Source organism: Lathyrus oleraceus, chromosome 7 (genome assembly GCF_024323335.1).
Source record: "Lathyrus oleraceus cultivar Zhongwan6 chromosome 7, CAAS_Psat_ZW6_1.0, whole genome shotgun sequence".
NCBI lineage: Eukaryota > Viridiplantae > Streptophyta > Magnoliopsida > Fabales > Fabaceae > Lathyrus > Lathyrus oleraceus.
Window position 1 is genome coordinate 383,922,289 of NC_066585.1, and position 20,572 is coordinate 383,942,860.

At 38.0% G+C, this 20,572-nt stretch overlaps 1 long non-coding RNA gene across 1 annotated transcript; it reads left to right on the plus strand.

The window, feature by feature from the left end:
- The first annotated feature begins 6,848 nt into the window (after positions 1-6,848).
- On the plus strand, positions 6,849-8,515 carry LOC127108281 (uncharacterized). Its single transcript, XR_007795992.1, has 2 exons — positions 6,849-7,713; positions 8,010-8,515. It is a non-coding gene; the product is annotated as an uncharacterized LOC127108281 (long non-coding RNA).
- Positions 8,516-20,572: the final 12,057 nt, after the last annotated feature.

Below are 20,572 nucleotides of genomic sequence, written 5' to 3' on the forward strand. Positions count from 1 at the left end.
TAGGTTTTGTCCAGGGTCTTGTTTCAATGAAAACTCTAGTATTTATAGCCTAATATTGGTAGCTTAGTGGGCTTTTGAGAGAGGTCCAAGTCTGAGATTTTTTCTTTTATTTATTTATTTTAAAATTTTTTTTTCGTTTTCCGTTTTTTTTCCGTTTTTTTTTTGTTTTTTTTTTGTTTTTGTTTTTTTTTTGCATAACACATGGGCTTCGCCTGGCGAGCATGACAGCTCATGAACAAACCTTTGCTCCTTCAAGATTAATGTTTTGACTGACGAATAGACCCCTGTTGAAAGTAACTCAAGTCTTTCCCTTGTGTTGACTGATCATCTAAATAGAACCCACAAAGTGTCTTGGATGATGTTCAAGCTTCTTGGAGCTAATCCCGATTGACATGATGAAATGCAACGTATCTAATGTTAAATGACCTAAAAATGAATGCGTGGATAAGGAGGGCAAATTTTGGGGTGTTACAAGTACCATGGATGTTTAGGATGATAATACGTTCCCTTTGCATAACTAACCCCCATTCCCTTGTTCTCTTTTTACTAGTTTTGTTTTAAAACTAATTTGGGTTTTGTTCATACTTTTTTCCTTTTCCTTTGGAAACAATAAAAGTGTGGTGGCGACTCTTGCTTTGCGAGTTAAGTTAATCAATAACTTAATCTCACTTTTTTATCGCTACAATGATTCATCACAATCTTTAGCTTTCAAGTACATAACATCTTCATTAGGGAAGTCAAACATGATAGATTGATAATCATTGATCGGATAGTGAGCCAAATGACCTGCGAGAATACTTCCTTTAATTGCTTTCTAAGTACAGTACTCAATATGGTATTCATACAATAGCATTTGCGAACGAGCAATCCTTTCAGTCAAAGTTGGCTTTTCAAAGATATACTTGATTGGATCCATTTTGGATATCAACCAAGTGGTATGATTGATCATATATTGGCGTAAACATTTGGCAGCCCATGCTAAACCACAACAGGTTTTTTCAAGCATGGAGTACTGAGACTCACAGTCTGTAAACTTCTTACTTAGATAATAGATGGCATGCTCCTTTATACTAGTTTCATCTTGTTGTCTAAGCATACATCCCATGGACTCTTCTAACACGGTTAAATACATAATCAAAGGTATTCTTTCCACTGGAGGAGACAAGACATGAGGTTCAAGCAGATACTCCTTGATGTTGTCAAAAGCTTTATGGAATTCCTCTGTCCAAACACAACATTGACCTTTGCGGAGAAGTTTGAAAATTGGCCCACTTGTGGTAGTCATGTGAATATGAATATGAATATATAATTCAGACGCCCGAGGAACCCTCAGACTTGCTTTTCTGTCTTCAACGCAGGAATTTCTTTAATAGCTCTGACTTTATCAGGATCTACTTCAATACCTTTCTGGTCAATAATGAAACCCAACAACTTTCCTGAACGGACACCAAAAGTACATTTATTAGGATTCAACCGGAGTTTAAACTTCCTCAACCGCTGAAATAACTTTAACAAATATTCAACAAGATCTTCTTTAGTCTTCGATTTAACAATTATATCATCAACATAGACTTCTATCTCTTTGTGAATCATGCCATGGAAAAGAGTAGTCATGGCTCTTTGGTACGTTGCACCAGCATTCTTTAAACCGAAAGGCATCACTCTATAGCAGAATGTTCTCCAAGGTGTAATAAATATTGTCTTTTCCATGTCTTCGGGCACCATCTTGATCTGATTATAACCGGAGAGTCCATCCATAAAAGGAGAAGACATTGAACTTAGTTGTATTATATACCAATATGTCAATGTGTGGCATAGAAAAATCATATTTCAGACTAGCTTTGTTCAAGTCTCTATAATCAACACACGTCCGAACTTTACCATCTTTCTTTGGAACGGGTACAATGTTAGCCACCCACAGAGGATACTCAGCAATAAAAAGGAACCCAACATCATTCTTCCTTTTAACTTCTTCTTTAATCTTGACAGCCATATCAAAGTGAGTTCTTCTTAACTTTTACTTAATCGGTGGACATTCTGGCTTCAACGGTAAACGATGCTCCACAATATTAGTATAAAGACCTGACATATCTTGATAAGACCAAGCAAACAGATCCGCATAATATCTAAGAAGCTCTACCATCCTCTTCTTAACATCTGGGCAAAGCAGTGCCCCAATCTTGACTCCTATCTTGTTATCTTCGGAACCCAGATTAATTACTTCCAACGGCTCTTTATGAGGCTAAATGGTCTTCTCTTTGTGCTCAAGCAATTGAGAAATCTCATCAGGAATCTCTTCGTCGTCCTCTTCTTCCATTTCGAACACAGGAAATTCAAAGTTGGGAGAGGGCATAAGCTCATTGTTTTCAATGGGTTTAACAATTAATCTACCCAATGATTTTATGCTTAATTTTAGAATATGAACAAATAAACACACATTGTGACACAGATATAAAAGTGATTATTATCTTGTTTTTTATGTTACAATTTTTCCAGAATAAGCATAAAGGAAAAACATAATATGGATAAACGAAATAACATTTTATTAATGATAATGAAATTTGAAACAAGGCCCACATGGATTCACTTTCACCTAGGGCATAGTGAAAAGGATTTTGAAAATAACAAAACAAACAAACATATTACTTCGACAAATGAATAACAGAAGGAACATCAACATCAATCCAATTATGGCACACCGATCCACGTGTCACAAAGTCTGGCATCTGTTGCTCTTCATCATCTTCTAAGATTGCGGCCGCAGACTGATCCTTAGAATGAATAAAGCCAACAATGTGAAACACTTATTGAATTTGCTTCAGATCTCTTTGGGTTGCACCGGGTAAAAAACATAAACCATCTCTGTTCTTGTTCTCAACAAGCTCAACAATTTGTCCCCACCACAAACTGGACATCTTTTAAGGATGACATGGATTCACCATCCTTCTTAACAACAATATTATCAACAGAAAGAGATTGATACGACGTTCCTTCAGCTTCGTCAACATCAATGTACGAAAATGACGAGAGATGACTCACCAATATGGTCTGCTCGCCACCCATGATCACTAACTTCCCATTCTTTACGAACTTCAATTTCTGGTGTAGAGTTGATGTAACTTCCCCAGCCTCATGAGTCCACAGACATCCTAAGAGACAACTGTAAGCTGGAAGAATATCCATCACTTGAAAAGTGATCTAAAATAAGCACGAACCTATCTTCATTGGGAGATCAACTTCCCCAATTAGAGTCTTCCTCGAGCCATTAAAGGATTTCACAACAACTCCACTGAATCTCATCGGAGCACCTTCGTAAGCAAGTTTAGACAACATAGATTTGGGAAGAACATTCAAAGAGGATCCAATATCCACCAATTAATTGGACAAAGCATCTTCTTGACAATTCATTGAGATATACAGGGCCAAATTGTGATTCCTCCCCTTCTTGGGCAGCTCTTCATCACTGAAGCTCAACATATTACATGCGGTAATATTGACCCCAATTCCATCTAATTGATCAATCATCACATCATGGTCTACATAGGCTTGATCTAGGACCTTCTACAAAGCTTCTCAGTGTGCTTCTGAACTCATCAGTAGGAATAACACGAATATCTTGGACGGAGTATGCAACAACTAGTCCACCACATTGACATCGCTCTTCTTGATTAACTTTAGCATCTCATCTTGATCAACATTCTGATTCACAATACTGGATTGGCCAGTTTGTTTAACAGTAGTTTTCTCTGAACTTGATTTCTCTATCACCACATCTTCAGTCCTCTTAGGAGTTGCAACAACAAATACTCGAGCACTTCGAGTCACACCACTTACATCAGCGATGTTTACAACAGACAGAAAAGTAGGAATAGGCACTTCTTTGCCGTCTTCTACCATAGTAGCATTATACTTGTAAGTGAAGCTAGCGGAAATATACCCGAACGTATCACACGCTTGAACATACAACAAAGTCGCCATCAAACTGTATTTATCCCCAAAGGGAAGGGAGAACATCGATAAAACCCAGGGGGAAGAGATATGCTGGGTAAGGAAGTAGGTTATGCAAGGGGAAGGTATTACCACCGCAAACATCCATGGTACTCCATGGGAACCGTTCTGATTGTTCTCGCTCGAATAGGTGTTATCTAAATTTAATCGCAAAAGGAATAGGGAAAGGAAAAGAAATAGATAAAGTGCTCGGTGAGGATTGAGGTCCTCATGCCTATGTATCCTCATAGTGCAATGAGGAATTCAGAGCTTCGTAGTTCAAGGAACTAGAGGTAGGAGGTGGAAAGAATTGTGATCAAAGTGTGGTCTGAACCAAAGCATTGTAAGATTTGAGCTCCAACAAGGGTGAAAAGATGAACCCAAGTGTAAGGTGGCTATTACCAGTATGTGGGCTAGTAGGACTGCCACTATGGGGTAAAGCCAAAAAGACGAAGAACTAGGTGTTTGGGTACAATCCCAAACATCTCTTGGTTCACAAGGTGACGCAAGAAGGAGAACAAAGAGGTAGTCTATTTGCCTCAAAGATAACTGGTATATCACATGGAGCGAATGAAGGTAGAATATGAGTGTATCATGGAGATGGATGGAATGAAGTGACCAAAGTCACAGAATTGAATATTTGGTGATAAGTGACTGAAGAAGTATTGTTGAAATCGAAATGTGAAAGTGTATTGGAATCCATAAGAGAAATAAGATTCATACCATAGAGGGAAACGACTTTAACCGATAGGTGGACTAGTAGGAACGCCACTATATGGTGTTTAGCCAAAAAAGAAGGAATTAAGTGTTCGAGGGTGTAGCCCAAACAACTCTAGGTAGAAATGTGGATTATTTTCTATATGTCCTAAAAGGGTATGTATGGAATCCCAAAGAAAGTGTATTTCGATGTCAAAGAGATAGTATGTCACTGGGTGAACGATCTATGATCGAAGGTAGATAATGAAATAGTGAGAGATATGAATGATGCCCTAAGGCGAAGGAGGAATAATTATAAGTATGCTCGCCAAGGATTCGCATCCTCGTGCCTACATATTCTCATTATGCAATGAGAAAGTCAGAGCAATCGTAGTTCGGAACCACGAGAATAGAAAGAGAGACATACAGTGATGAAGAGTATAATTTGTACCAACATAATGGTATCAAAAAGGTATTTGTCCGAGCAACTGGGACTCATAAGACTAACCCAATTTCAGAGGTTAACTGCCATGAAACAAGGAGAGAGATATTTGTCTAAGCAACGGGGACTCATAAGATAAACACCAATTTAAGGAATGATTGTAGTACTGTAGTACACAGGATAGTGTATCACTAGATGGGGAACAAATAGTTCGAGATCAAATAAGAATAGTATCTTGGATCCAAGAAGGAGATAAACTCTGAATCGAAGAGCAAGGTAGGCATTTACCAATACGTGGGCTAGTAAGACCGCCACTATAGGGTAAAGCCAAAAAGAAATACTGAATTAAATGTTCAGGCATAGTCCCCAACAATTCTCGATTGATGAGGTGGACTGTAGATAGATCATCCTAAAAGGATAGACAAAGAGTCCAAGGAGAAATATGATTAATCTCAAAAAGATGGTATTGATAGAATGAATGAAGAATGATTGATTGATAAATAGGGTAGCTCGCGAAGAAACTTGGTTCTTCTCCCTACGTATCCTTATGGTGCAATAAGGAAATCAAAGCTTTAGACGAGGATAGGAGAGACTCCGTCTCTTCATTCCCTATTACTTAAGGCTCGTAGCGCATGATACTTCTTTTAACTGACAAGTTGTTGACAAAGAATCTTCATTGTTGATCCTTATGTTGATGTTGATCTTGTATGAAGAAGACTTGGTATTTTAATCGATTCGTATTGCACTAAAGTCTATGAATAAGGGCGAACGCTTTGAATATTTGGGGCATACGCCCCATACACAAAGTGACTCTAGATGAGGATAGGAGAGACTCAGTCTCATCATTCCCTATTACTTAAGGCTCATTTCATACAAATTGAATCGTGTTTACCAAGTGTTGACCTTTGATTTATCTTGTATAATTCGCTGCTTGATGTGACTGAGGATGCCTTGATTGAAGATCTTGACTTGAGGCTTCGAGCTCTGCAGCTTAGAATAAAAGTCTTATTAAGTGACCAAGGGTCTTTTGGTCACTCAATTTAGATTGTGGGATTATACAAGTTCAAAGGATTTAATTGATCAAAATTGCTTTTGATCAATTTAAATCACGAGGTTTGAAACAAATTAGAAATTAAAATTAGACCTAATCTAATGGTTAGAAATAAACCGAGTTATCCTAAGGGAGCATGTTATAGTTAGTCAAAAACCTTGATTAAAATCTATGTCAAAAGAAATCTAAGGGAACATGCAATTCAAGGTTAAAAATAGTAGAACAAATCCTAAAGGGGCAAAATAGTCATTTCAAAATTTAATTAATTCCTAATCATCAATTCTAATGAAAAAATCAATCAGGCTCTAAACTATTCTAATTTCTAAAATTTTAATCTAATCTAATTACCCTAAAGACTAAACAAATTCTAGTATTTCTAAGAAACCTATTAAATTCTAATAATTCCTAAAAGATTAGCCAATCAATCAAAATTTATAATCAAATCTTGAAAACCTAAATGAAATTTTTAAAAAGGACTTAATTATCTAAAATTTGATATAAATTTAATTGGATTCTAATGTTTCTTAATCACACATTAATCCCTAAATCCTTTAATCAAACTCTAATCAACCTAAAAACTTCCTCTAACTCCAAATTAATCCAATCCACCAAAAGGGGTTAAAAGAAAGGAATTGGGCCCAGAATGGGGTGTAGGCCCGGGAAGGGATAGGAAATCCGTTTGGGCCTTAGGCCCAAACCTGATCCACTGCCATCAACATGAATCCACAATGTTGAGACCAAAACTAGGAAGCGATTAAGCTGAAAAACCTCCATCCACGTGAGCGAAATCCCAAAATCACTTATCAAGAAGCGCATATGCAAAAAGCCAAGTCAGCACCGTGTTAGACGTTCATCCATCGACTTCCAAGTGTTCAAGGCTTCGTATTCGAAAAACTCGACTCGCTGCTCATGATTCGCGTCTCAACCGTTCTAAGCTCCTTGCATCATCGTCGCGTGAGGGTGTCGTGTTCGTCACAACTCCTCATGGCATCGCTTTCTTCATCAGCCTTTAATCGCGTCCAGGGAGATCGAAGCAACAAGGAGTGCGTCGCGCTTATGCATCAGGCGTCTCAGAGCGTCATCTTCGAATTGGTGGATCGTGCCACAAGTTTCTCATTGTGTTTACATATTCGTAACGGCGATGACGCCACATTCGTGCGTCAAGGATCCAAATTGAGTTATTCAAAGCTTAAATAAACATGGACTTACTGGCTTCGAATCGACGGCAAAAACAGGTACGAATCCTTGCTTCTTTAAGCTTCTTCTTCACGTATCCTTCTTCTTCAATTTCGTTTTCTTCTTCTGTTCTTGCGTTTTCCTTTCTTTGTATCTTGCTGAGCAATGTGGTGGATGCGAGGTTGTTGCGGATGAAACGAGTGAGACTTGGAGATGCTTGGTACAGAACTGAGTGATTGTCGAGTGGGATGATTTGGCAGAATGAAGATGCATGTGATACAAGATGAAGAAAGAAGGTTGAAGAACGAAGAATCGATGGAGAGTGAAGAAAATAAATGATGAAAAACCCCCCTCAATCCTAGTGAGTTCCCTTTTTATAGTTTTTTTCCTTATTCCGTTATGAAATCCAGGCCCAAACTAAACTCAAATGCACTTGAAATTCACCTTCAGTTCCAAATTCAGAAATCTGTTATAGTTTGTTAGGAAATCCAACTCATGTGAAATTGAGATGTAACTTAAATGCAATCATGTTCATCCTGTAATGATAAATTGTATGCAGAATTCTCATTAATTGCTGTTAGCTTTCTCTGTTGGGGTCAGTTGGGAAAAGATATAAGTTGGATTCTTAAATTCTTCTCAAATTATTTTGGAATGCAGGATTTTGTTTTCTCTTTCAATTTGGTGTGGCTTGGCTTGGCTTCTTGGAGCGTTTGCAGCTTATGCAGTTGCGGCTTCGGACTGGTTTGGATGCTTGAGTGTCGTTTGGAAGCTTGGCTTGTGTTGCAGCTGTTTGGCTTTATGTAGCCTTATGCAGCTTATGCATCTTTCAACTTTCTGCTGCGTTTTATCGTTACCTGCGTTTGGTGTTGTTTCCTCCATGTTGCATCTTCACTCTTTTTTTGTCTTATTCGAAACCATCCTTGGGCTTGGGGAATTTGGATTATGGGCTTATGCTTGGGGCTCAATTAGACTTTAGAATGGATATTGAATAAAATTGGATTGGTTAAGTGGTTTTGGCTATTGGGTTATTGGTTTCAATGTATTATTGAATTAAAAAAGTCTACTGGATTAGAAATTGGTCAATTGATTTTTAAATGGATGTTAAATTGGAAATTGGATTTAATTGGACAAATGGATTGGTAATATGGACATGGTTTATGTTAGATATCAACATGGGTTTTTATGCATTGAATGGATTTTGAATATTGGTTTTAACAATAAATTTTGATTAATATATTGCAAATGGATTTTGATAAATGGATATGGACATAGTAGAGTTTGGATATGGAGTTTATTGAATTGGATAAGAAGAAAAAGGTTTTTTTTTAAATTGATATGGAAAGGGATAATTGGATTTGAAAAATTGGATATGAAAAAAATGTTTTAAATGGTTAATGTACTTAGATGGACAAATGGGTTTAACAAAAAAAAAGTGAATGGGCTTAAGAACTTGGACATGCTAAATGAGTTCATATTGCAATTCAACCTAAAGGAAGTTCTAGTGATGGAAACGGAACGTCACAACCAATTCGAAACAGTGATGAAATGATCGTTGATATTTATGCTAAATGTCGTGGTTAAGTATGGTAAATTTACTTTGGTCAACCGGTTGATCAAAAAGTTAACAGTTGACCAGAAGTCAACTGGTGCAAAGTGATGATGAAATGGCTTAGGTCAAGTGGAATGCGAATGCAAGTACGCTTGGAATGACCGGAATAAAACATGTAGTAAGGGTTTAGTCAGGTCCAAGGTCAAAGGTTGGCCAATAACCAAGAATCTTACACCCAACAATCTGTCAATGTCATGAACCAACTTAGGGTTTCCAACCATTTAAAACAAAACTCACGGACTACCAACTCTAGGATCAAGGATTAGGGTTAGAGAGCCTTGAGGATTGCATGGCTATTTCTCTATTGAATCCATACCTCCATCATCAAGAGATTATGGTTTTGGAGACTGTAGCGGTAAATTCATGACCATTAAGCTATGGATAAACTTAACGTCAATAAAACAAGAGTCGCCACCGCGCTTTTATTGTTTCCAAAGGAAAAAGGAAAAGTACGAACAAAACCCAAAGATAAAAAGTTTTCAAATCAAAACTAATAAAATGCCAGAGATTACAGGTAAGGGGGTTGGTTACACAAAGGGAAGGTGTTAGCACCCAAAGTGTCCTAGGTACTCCTAGGGAGCCCTTTTTTATGCGTGTATGTGTTTTGATATAAAAGATGTTTGCAATAAATAGAGTGTGGGGATGAGAGAAGAATTCATTAATTATATTTTTGTGTTTGACAAGACCTTCGGACTTGTGTCAATGTACCAACATAAAAATGAGGGATAAAAACCTCGTAGTTCGTGGTATCAATTTCAAAGTGAGTGAATTGGTTTTATCAAAATTTTAAGTTTAAAAGAGGCACAAAAAGCCTAAGAGAGTTTGAATGTGTGTTAGTTCTTTTTTGTCTTTTGAAATCTTAAGTCAATATGGTTAAGTTCATTTACAAGTTTGATTAAAAAAAGAGTTTGAAAAAGGAAATGACATAAGGCCAAAGTTTTTAGTTTGCAATAAAGTCAAAGTTTGAAATCACAAGCAAAGAAGATTTTGAAAAGGAGAAGAGATTTGAAATTTAAGAAGTGGGAGGAGATGAAGAACCTAATCCTAAGCAAAAATTTAAAAGTTAAGAGTTGAAAAGATCTTAGCAATAGGATGCAATCCAATAGACAAGAATGTCATATAGAAACCCAATTTTCCTTTGGACTTTAAATCAAGACATATCAATACACAAGTGTAGCGGTGTATTCGTTACCATTGGAGATATTGACTAAATCCAAGGTAAATCATACAAAGTCGAGTCGCCACCGCACTTCTATTTATCCAAAGGAATGGTTAGAAAGCGAACAAAAACCTATAAAGTTTTACAAACAAAACTAGTAAAAGAAACAGAGATCTGGGTAAGGGGGTTGGTTATGCAATGGGAAGGTGTTAGGCACCCACAACATCCTAGGTACTCCTAGGGAGCCCTTTTCACGCTTGTTGCAAAAGGTTATTGTTTATGAAAATATTTTGTGCAAACATGATTGAAGAGATGAGAAAAGAATATACAAGTTTATTTACATTTTGTGTTTGGATGGATGAATCCATTGCCTACGTACCTTTTTATAAAAAGAATAGGATCAAAACCTCGTAGTTCGGCTAAAAGATTTCGAAAACAAATGAGTGGATTGATTGGTCCAAAAGCCTTAAGGTCTTTTGTTATCAAAGGGAGAAAACTCGACCTAAACCACAAATCCACCATGTGAGGATAGCTTCGATATGCTAGTGAGGGGTTAACCCTATAATAAGCATGGAAGACTTACGGTCGACTCACTAAGGATGAGGTGAGTATTATATCTACCACAATGATAACTCAAACCTAATAGCAAAAGGTTTATGAACAATTTGATTAAGACATGGTCATTGAAACCATAAAAGATCACATTTGAAGTGAGTTGAATTAACCAATTAGGAGTATTCACAAAATGAGGTCAAAGTTGACTTTAAAGATTCAATTCAAAAATGAGTATTATGAAAAGAAAATTTGAAAATCAAAAGCCTAGGGCTTAGGTTTCTAGTTTTGAAAACAAGTCAAATGTTTGCACAATTTTTGGGTTTTTGGTTTGGGTTAGCATGAAGATGGAGGTATAAGGAAACAAAAAGGTGGGGGATGAGGAACAAAACCATATTAGGAGTTCCTCTCTTGAGATCATATGTAGATGATCCAAGTAAGTACCATCCTTTGGAATAAGCAACAAGCACAAGGCAAAAGCAATCAACAATAAAGAGGAAATAGAATGCCAATATATGGACTTATTGTAAGAACAAAAATTGTTCTACAACAGATTCCATGATTTTGATGATAACAAAGGATGAAACCAAAAATGGCACCCTAACGAAAAGTTTCTAAGTGTGCAGGGTTCTAAGGAAAGAAGGAAGAAATCATCAGATACAGAATCATATCAGATACAAATTATCAGGAGACCAGGAGCATCTGAAGTAGAAACACGTTCAAGAAAGTCTAACTCTGAGCAAAACAGCAAAATATCAGAAGCATCTGAACAAGAAGTACGCTCTAGAAGTTCTGACTCTGAACAACGGTATGTCAAACTCCAGAAGCTCTCAGCGCTATCTGAAGAAACCATCAGAACTCAAAGAGATCAACATTAGAAATTAAATAGCAAGATTCCAAGAAACATGAAGACTCTGATCATGGATTTCCTAATAAAGAAAGAGTAACGTTAACTTCAAATAAAGGCTTGGCAATGGATTTCCCAATACAGAAAGAGATGTTAAACTCCAAATTCAAATGAAAAGGAACTATATTTGGAAAGTAGTCATTCGAGGAGAGAAAGTTGTCTTGGCAAGAAGCTATATAAGTTATGGCATTAATTCAAATTATTGGCCATCACCTTCAACGACTACTTCACTCCTATATAAAGGACTGAAAATTAACATTGAAAGTACACAAGAATATACTGAAACATCAACACACATAAACACGTTTTATTCTCTCAATCTTCACGAAGCTTTTGCTTAGAACGTGAAACACTTTGTTCTTACTGTTGTAATATTTGCTTATCTTAGAAGCACTCTAGATTACATAAGTCTTTATCTTTGTTTTATTTCCTCAAGTGACTCTGCGCAGTCTGTATACTTGAGAGGACTAAGAGATCTTTCTCTTAGACGTTGTTTGTAATCAATCTTTCAAGATTAGTGGATTAAGTCCTTGTTGAAGGCGAAATCACCTTGGCCGGGTGGACTGGAGTAGCTTTGTGTTATAAGCGAACCAGTATAAATTCCTTGTGTGATTTTCATTTATGAAAAAGCGCTTATTTTCCAAACAATTCAAACCCCCTTTCTTGTTTTTCTCACCTTCAATTGGTATCAGAGCTCCGACTCTGTTATTGATTTTCTAATCAAACACTTAACAGTGTAGAGAGATCCAGAACGAGAAAAACTATGGCCCACACAAATGAAAAGGATAGTTATAATGCTAAGCCTCCTGTCTTTGATGGAGAGAAATTCGATTACTGGAAAGATAGAATTGAAAGTTTCTTTCTAGGCTATGATGCTGATCTCTGGGACATTGTCACAGATGGATACAAACCTTCTGTCACAGAGGATGGAGCTGAAGTTCCCAGAAGTAAGATGTCAGATGATCAGAAGCGAGTTTTCAAAAATCATCACAAGGCCAGAACCATACTCCTCAATGCTATATCTTACAACGAGTATGAAAAGATCACCAACAGAGAAATAGCCAAAGACATACTTGACTCTCTAAGGATGACTCATGAAGGAAACTCTCAGGTCAAAGAGACAAAGGCTCTAGACAAAGGATCCAGAAATATGAAGCGTTCAAAATGGAAGATGATGAAGCCATAGAGGCAATGTTCTCTAGATTCCAAACTCTGATTGCAGGTCTCAAGGTTCTAGACAAAGGATACACAACTGCAGACCACGTCAAAAAGATAGTCAGAAGTCTGCCAAAGAAATGGAGACCCATGGTTACTGCTCTGAAGTTGTCCAAGGATCTGAACAATATCAGTCTTGAAGAACTTGTCAGTTCCCTCAGAAGCCATGAGATAGAACTAGAGGAAGATGAGCCTCAGAAAAGGAACAAGTCCGTAGCATTAAAGTCCAGATATGAAAGACGCAAACCTGACAGAACCAAAGCTCTCCAGGCAGAAACTGAAGATACTGATGACTCTGAACCAGAAGATTCTGATGATGAAGAAGAATTGTCCCTCCTGACCAGAAGAGTTAAACAACTCTGGAAAAAGAGGAACAACAACTTCAGAAGACCAAGACCCAGAGGGGATCGATCAGAATCAACCTCAAAAGGTAAAACTAACAAAGATATTACTTGTTATGAATGTAAAGAAACAGGTCACTACAGGAATGAATGCCCCAAGCTAAAGAAAGACAATTCTAGAAAAGAAAGCTTCAAGAAAAATACCTTCAGGACAAAGAAAGGATTAATGGCTACCTGGGATGATAGTGAATCTGGGTCATCAGAATCTGATTCTGATGAACAGGCCAACGTGGCACTTATGGCTACCACATCCAGGAGCAGCTCAGATGAAGAATCTGAAGAGGTATTTTCTGAACTCTCTCGATCTGATCTAGAATCATGCTTGTCAGAAACTCTTAGCTCATATCAGAAATTAAAACAAAAGCTTAAAAACATAAAAGGCTGTCTTAAAGCAAAATTTGAAGAATGTGGCAAGCTTGAGATGACAATTCTAGCACGGGAAGATACAATCAGATCTTTAACATTAGAAAGAGATGGAGCAAAAAGAAAAAGCTTAGAATTAGAAGAAGCGTTGTCTCAAGCACCACAAACTTCAAATAAATTAATTTATGAATACGAAGAAACCTTTCAAGAATTTCTGAAAAATGGAATAGGTAGGAGTATTATGGCATCCATGATTTATGGAGTCAGTCAGAACAATAAAAAGGGAATTGGGTATGATCCTAAGGAAGATAAAACTTCTACTAGTGACCAACTTAAATCTCCATTTTCGTATCACTATACACACACACAAGAACAAAAATTTGAAAATGCTAGAAAACCCAAAGTTATAAGAAACTCTGGGAAAACTAATCAGAAAGGACCCAAGAGATTCTGGGTACCGAAAGATAAGATTGTTTATGTTGCAGATATCCTATGCAGCAAAGTTCAGACACCAGTCATGGTACCTGGACTCTAGATGCTCGCGACACATGACGGGAAGAAAGTCTATGTTCCAAAGTCTGGAACTTAAAAACGCTGGGTTTGTAGGCTTCAGAGGAGATCAGAAAGGAAGGATCAGAGGCTCCGGAACTATTGGTAATGGTACTCTTCCCTCTATATCTGATGTCCTTTACGTAGAAGGATTAATGCATAACTTGTTATCCATAAGTCAATTAAGTGATAACGGTTATGATGTAATCTTTAATCAAAAAACATGTAAAGCCATTAATCAGAACGATGGCTCTGTCCTTTTCACAGGCAAGAGGAAAAACAACATTTATAAAATTAATCTTTCTGATTTAAAAGAACAAAATGTTAAATGTCTGATGTCGGTTCATAAAGAGCAATGGGTATGGCATAGACGCTTGGGCCACATTAGCATGAGGAAACTTTCTCAACTAAATAAACTCGAGTTAGTCAGAGGCCTACCTAAACTAAAGTTTTCTTTAGATGCTCTATGTGAGGCATGTCAGAAAGGAAAATTTTCAAAAACGTCTTTCAAAAAGAAAAATGTTGTTTCTACCTCTAAGCCTCTGGAACTTCTCCACATTGACGAACCTATCAGAACCAGATCTACCTTCAGGACCTCTGAAGATACTCCTCTGGGACTAGTGTCTCTGATTGAGCCTACGTCCTGTGATGCAGCACTTCAAGATAACGACTAGGTTTCAGCCATGCAAGAAGAATTAGATCAATTCACTAAGAATGATGTCTGGGATCTTGTTCCAAAGCCCAGAGGCACTCACGTTATTGGAACCAAATGGGTATTCAGAAACAAGCTGAATGAGAAAGGAGAAGTCGTCAGAAATAAAGCTCGACTGGTAGCTCAAGGTTATAGTCAACAAGAAGGTATTGACTATAATGAAACCTTTGCTCCAGTCGCAAGGTTAGAATCTATTCGTCTTCTGGTATCTTTTGCTATTAACCACTCTATCAAATTATATCAAATGGATGTCAAGAGTGCATTCCTTAATGGTTATATTTCAGAAGAAGTGTATGTCAACCAACCTCCAGGTTTTGAAAATCCAAATTTTCCAGAACATGTTTTTAAACTTAAAAAATCTTTATATGGACTTAAACAAGCTCCCAGAGCTTGGTATGAACGTTTAAGCAATTTTCTTCTGGAACACAATTTTATCAGAGGGAAAGTTGACTCCACACTCTTCTGTAAGAACCTTAACAATGATCTCATGATATGCCAGATATACGTTGATGATATTATTTTTGGTTCAGTTAACGCCTCTGTTTGTCAAGAATTCTCTGAGTTAATGCAGGCAGAATTTGAAATGAGCTTAATGCAAGAACTAAAGTTCTTTCTGGGAATTCAAATTAACCAAACTTCAGAAGTTACATACGTTCATCAAAGCAAATACATTAAAGATGTTCTAAATAAATTTGATATGGCTGACTGCAACTCTGCAAAAACTCCCATGCATCCGACGTGCATTCTTGAAAAGGAAGAAGTAAGCAAAAAGGTTTGTCAGAAGCTCTATCGAGGTATGATAGGCTCTCTTCTCTATCTGACTGCTACTTGTCCTGATATTCTCTTTAGTGTCTGTCTCTGTGCCAGATTCCAATCAGATCCTAGAGAATCTCATTTAACAGCAGTTAAGAGAATTCTCAAGTATCTGAAAGGAACTCCTAACCTGGGCCTGATGTATGAGAAAACATCAGAGTACAGACTTTCGGGTTACTGTGATGCAGATTATGCAGGAGATAGATTAGAACGAAAAAGCACATCTGGAAATTGCCAGCTTCTGGGAAACAATCTGATATCCTGGGCTAGCAAGAGACAGTCAACTATTGCTCTATCTACTGCAGAAGCAGAATATATCTCAACATCACTATGCACAACTCAGATGCTCTGGATGAAGAATCAGTTAGAAGATCTGCAAATCTTCGAGAGTAACATTCCTATCTTCTATGATAATACTGCTGCCATTTGTCTAAGTAAGAATCTCATTCTACATTCCAGAGCTAAACACATTAAAATAAAACATCATTTTATCAGAGACTATGTTCAGAAAGGGATAGTAACATTGAAGTTCATTGATACAGATCATCAATGGGCAAATATCTTTACTAAGCCTCTAGCTGAAGATAGATTTCTTTTTATCTTAGAAAATCTGAACATTCAAAATTGCCCCGAATGAAGTGTGGCTCTGAAGATGTAAAATGAGACTCTGACATAAACAAATGTGCTTCTGCCTCTGACTCTGATACTTCTACCAGTTAAGAAGATATTTGAGTTAGAAATCTCCAGGAACCAATCCTTTGGTATTCCTGAAGATCAGATACATCAAAACACGTGGAGCACTTAGCGTCTAACCCTAGAACTTCTAGACAGTTGTCCAGAAGAAAAATCAAAGGGCTAACGTTTTAAGATCTCCTCGAGCAGTGTGCATACTGTTGGGATTAGACATTCATTAATGAGCCTTAATCATTTTTCCCCCAAGCGTGCTAACTTGTGTTTTGTGCCAACGCTGAATTGTGTGTCGTTTTGCATGTGTTTTCGTTTAGGGTATTTAAACACCCCTCTCACATTTCACACACTTATCACTCTCACTCACTCTCAAACCCTCTCTGAAGCATTTCTACAAACACTTCATCTTCATCTTTTTCTTCATCAACTATGGATGCTCAACAACAACAAGTTTTCAACTTTTCTCAACAAATGGAATCCAACGCCACAGCCCAAAGTTCAAGCATTTCCACTCCAACAGTTACAGGCGTTTCCATTACTCCAGTGTACAAGGAACCCCATGTTCTTGATCGTGAACCCCACATAAACCTAGCAAATCCCTTTGAGGGACTGGAAGTTTTGTGTGAAACTCTAGTGGACTTCAACAACATGAAGAGAAATGGAGTAGATCTTACTGAAGAACTCCGTCTACAAGGGTGGGAAAACTACTTCCAAAGGCTTTATGGCCCTGTTTACCCAAATCTCATCAAAGAATTCTGGAGATTTGCTGACGCTGATGACCATTTCATTGTCTCCTACGTATTGGGGGTAAAGATAGTAATTACTGAAAAGTCAATTGCTTCTTTACTGAACATGGAGAAAGATGGAGGAATAAGGATCTACAACATCAACCCTAGGTCAAGGCGCATTGCTTCAGAAATCAATCCCACCATCTTCAAACAAAACACTGAAGGAAATCCATCAAAGAACAAAGAACTTCATCAGAACCTCAGAGTATGGCTCAAGATCATTCTGGGAACCATTCATCACCGTCCAGCATCAAACTCCTCTGACTACATCAATACAGATCAGAAGTGCATTCTGTATTGCATTCACAAGGGTTTGAAGCTCTGCCTTCCTGCACTACTCTTCAGATATCTCAGAGACTCTGTAAGGGAGACAAGAAACAACATGAAACCCAGAACCTACATCCCCCTGGAAAGACTTCTGTCTGATGTCTTCATCAAAAATGGGCTTGTAGATCATCTGGAGAAGAACAAGTTTATGGAAGATCTGGCAATAGATACTGGAAAGCCTCTGAACGCCAGAAATCTGAAGAGTATGGGAATCTTGAAGAAGATTCAAGTCAGACCCACGATGGACACCTCCTGGGACGCCTTGAAAGATCAGAGGAAGCTGTCCCATGGTCTTGCAAGGTTCTTCAAGAATGAACCCAGAGACGCTATCCTCTTCTATATGCAGCGTCTGAAGGATGAAGGAGTCGACATCTCTGACTTCAGACTGGATGATTGTCTAGATTCAGAAGAAGATTTTGTTAGGTTCAAAAGAGGTCCATCTTCAAAGAAGTCTTCAAAGGCAAAGAGAGCAAGGCTAGGAGAAACTTCTGGAACCAGATCTCCAGCGCCTCTGCAAGTAACTACTGGTACGTCTGCTCCCTCTATTCCCTCTGAACATCTTATGGCTTCTTCTAATCCTCTCCCAACACCACCTATATACACATCCTCTGAAACCCCACCTTCTACAACCAGAACCTCACAACCTCTACCCAAAATTAATCTTGCCCATACATCACTACCTCTATCTGAAGCTGAAGAAATGAACCAAACCACTTCCTCTTCATCATCTTCAGACCCAGAATCACCTCCATACCTTATCCTCTCCTCTGACCTAGAACACTCTGACCCTAGCTCTCCAACCCTAGCCCAAATTCAGGCTCAAAACCTTGCTTCACAACAACCAACACAATCTGAAGTAACTTCACCTCCCCCAGAACAAACTACCAACATCCTTCTGAAGACCAACCTTCTGAAACTCAACCCTCTGACCTCCACACCTCTGATATCACCCCTCCAAACACCTCCGCTGAACCTGAAGCTGAACCTGAACCTCTAACATTAAACCTCAGCCCTCCAACCTCTTCACCTCAAACCTCTGAACCTAACCTTTCCGTACCTACCCTTGAGGAAGCCATAATGCTGGTCGCAGGGGCTTCAGTACAAAAGGTCAAGTCTCTGACCATTAACTCTGAAGTCAGTGATGATCCTGACTCTGTAAGGACACACTGGAACAGAGTCATTGGCTGGATGACCTCTGAGGCTTTTAAGCTGAAGAACATCTCTGAGCAAGTCAGAAATGGCTACATTAGAGATGTTGAGGCAAAACTACAGGAGAGACTTGCAAGAGAAGCTGAAGAAAAAGCCAGAAGGCTGGAGGAAGAAAGAGCAAGGGAAGCTGAAATCCTAAGGGTAAAGGAAGCTGAAGCTAAAGCTCTGGCCGATGCTGCTGCTGCTGCCGAAGCTGAAGCACAGGCTGCTGCTGAAGCTGAAGCACAGGCTACTGCTGAAGCTGAAGCAAAGGCCGCTGCTGAAGCACAACAGGCTCTGACTCAGGAGGAGTCCTCATCTGTTGTTCCTATGGTTCTCCAGACGCTGGAAGAACTGAAGAAAGATCAGAAGGAACTCCGTGCCAGAATGGATAAACAAGACACTGTCAACGACAACATTCAGAACATGCTAGCTCAATTGCTTCAGAGAATGCCTCCACCTCCCAACCCCTAGGCACTTAAGATTTTGTTTGCTTGTTGTTTTGCTTTCTTTGTTTCTGATGTTTACTTGTTCTTTTTGACCTTGTCTCTGTTGCCTTTTTATCTGAATACAATGTTTTTCTCTTGAATTATTTTTTTTGCTATGTCTTTTTGATTCTGACAAAAAGGGGGAGAAGTCATTAATAGCTTTGATGAAAATACTGTCTAAATACCTTAAGCACTCTGCAACATATTTTTCTTAAAAATAAATTTATCTAACACTAGACTTAAGAAATTGCAGAAGGTATCAAAACCTCATTGCTTGGAAGCTCTGGTAAGAACTTATGAACTCTCAGGGGGAGCCCTTGTCTATCTGATCTGATATTGTTTATGTTTCATCTGCTAATTAAGTTTGTTTTGTCATCATCAAAAAGGGGGAGATTGTAAGAACAAAAATTGTTCTATAACAGATTCCATGATTTTGATGATAACAAAGGATGAAACCAAAAATGGCACCCTAACGAAAAGTTTCTAAGTGTGCAGGGTTCTAAGGAAAGAAGGAAGAAATCATCAGATACAAAATCATATCAGATACAAATTATCAGGAGACCAGGAGCATCTGAAGTAGAAACACGTTCAAGAAAGTCTAACCTTGAGCAAAACAGCAAAATATCAGAAGCATTTGAACAAGAAGTACGCTCTAGAAGTTCTGACTCTGAACAACGGTATGTCAAACTCCAGAAGCTCTCAGCGCTATCTGAAGAAACCATCAGAACTCAAAGAGATCAACATCAGAAATTAAATAGCAAGATTCCAAGAAACATGAAGACTCTGATCATGGATTTCCTAATAAAGAAAGAGTAACGTTAACTTCAAATAAAGGCTTGGCAATGGATTTCCCAATACAGAAAGAGACGTTAAACTCCAAATTCAAATGAAAAGGAACTATATTTGGAAAGTAGTCATTCGAGGAGAGAAAGTTGTCTTGGCAAGAAGCTATATAAGTTATGGCATTAATTCAAATTATTGGCCATCACCTTCAACGACTACTTCACTCCTATATAAATGACTGAAAATCAACATTGAAAGTACACAAGAATATACTGAAACATCAACACACATAAACACGTTTTATTCTCTCAATCTTCACGAAGCTTTTGCTTAGAACGTGAAACACTTTGTTCTTACTGTTGTAATATTTGCTTATCTTAGAAGCACTCTAGATTACATAAGTCTTTATCTTTGTTTTATTTCCTCAAGTGACTCTGCGCAGTCTGTATACTTGAGAGGACTAAAAGATCTTTCTCTTAGACGTTGTTTGTAATCAATCTTTCAAGATTAGTGGATTAAGTCCTTGTTGAAGGCGAAATCACCTTGGCCGGGTAGACTGGAGTAGCTTTGTGTTATAAGCGAACCAGTATAAATTCCTTATGTGATTTTCATTTATGAAAAAGCGCTTATTTTCCAAACAATTCAAACCCCCCCTTTCTTGTTTTTCTCACCTTCACTT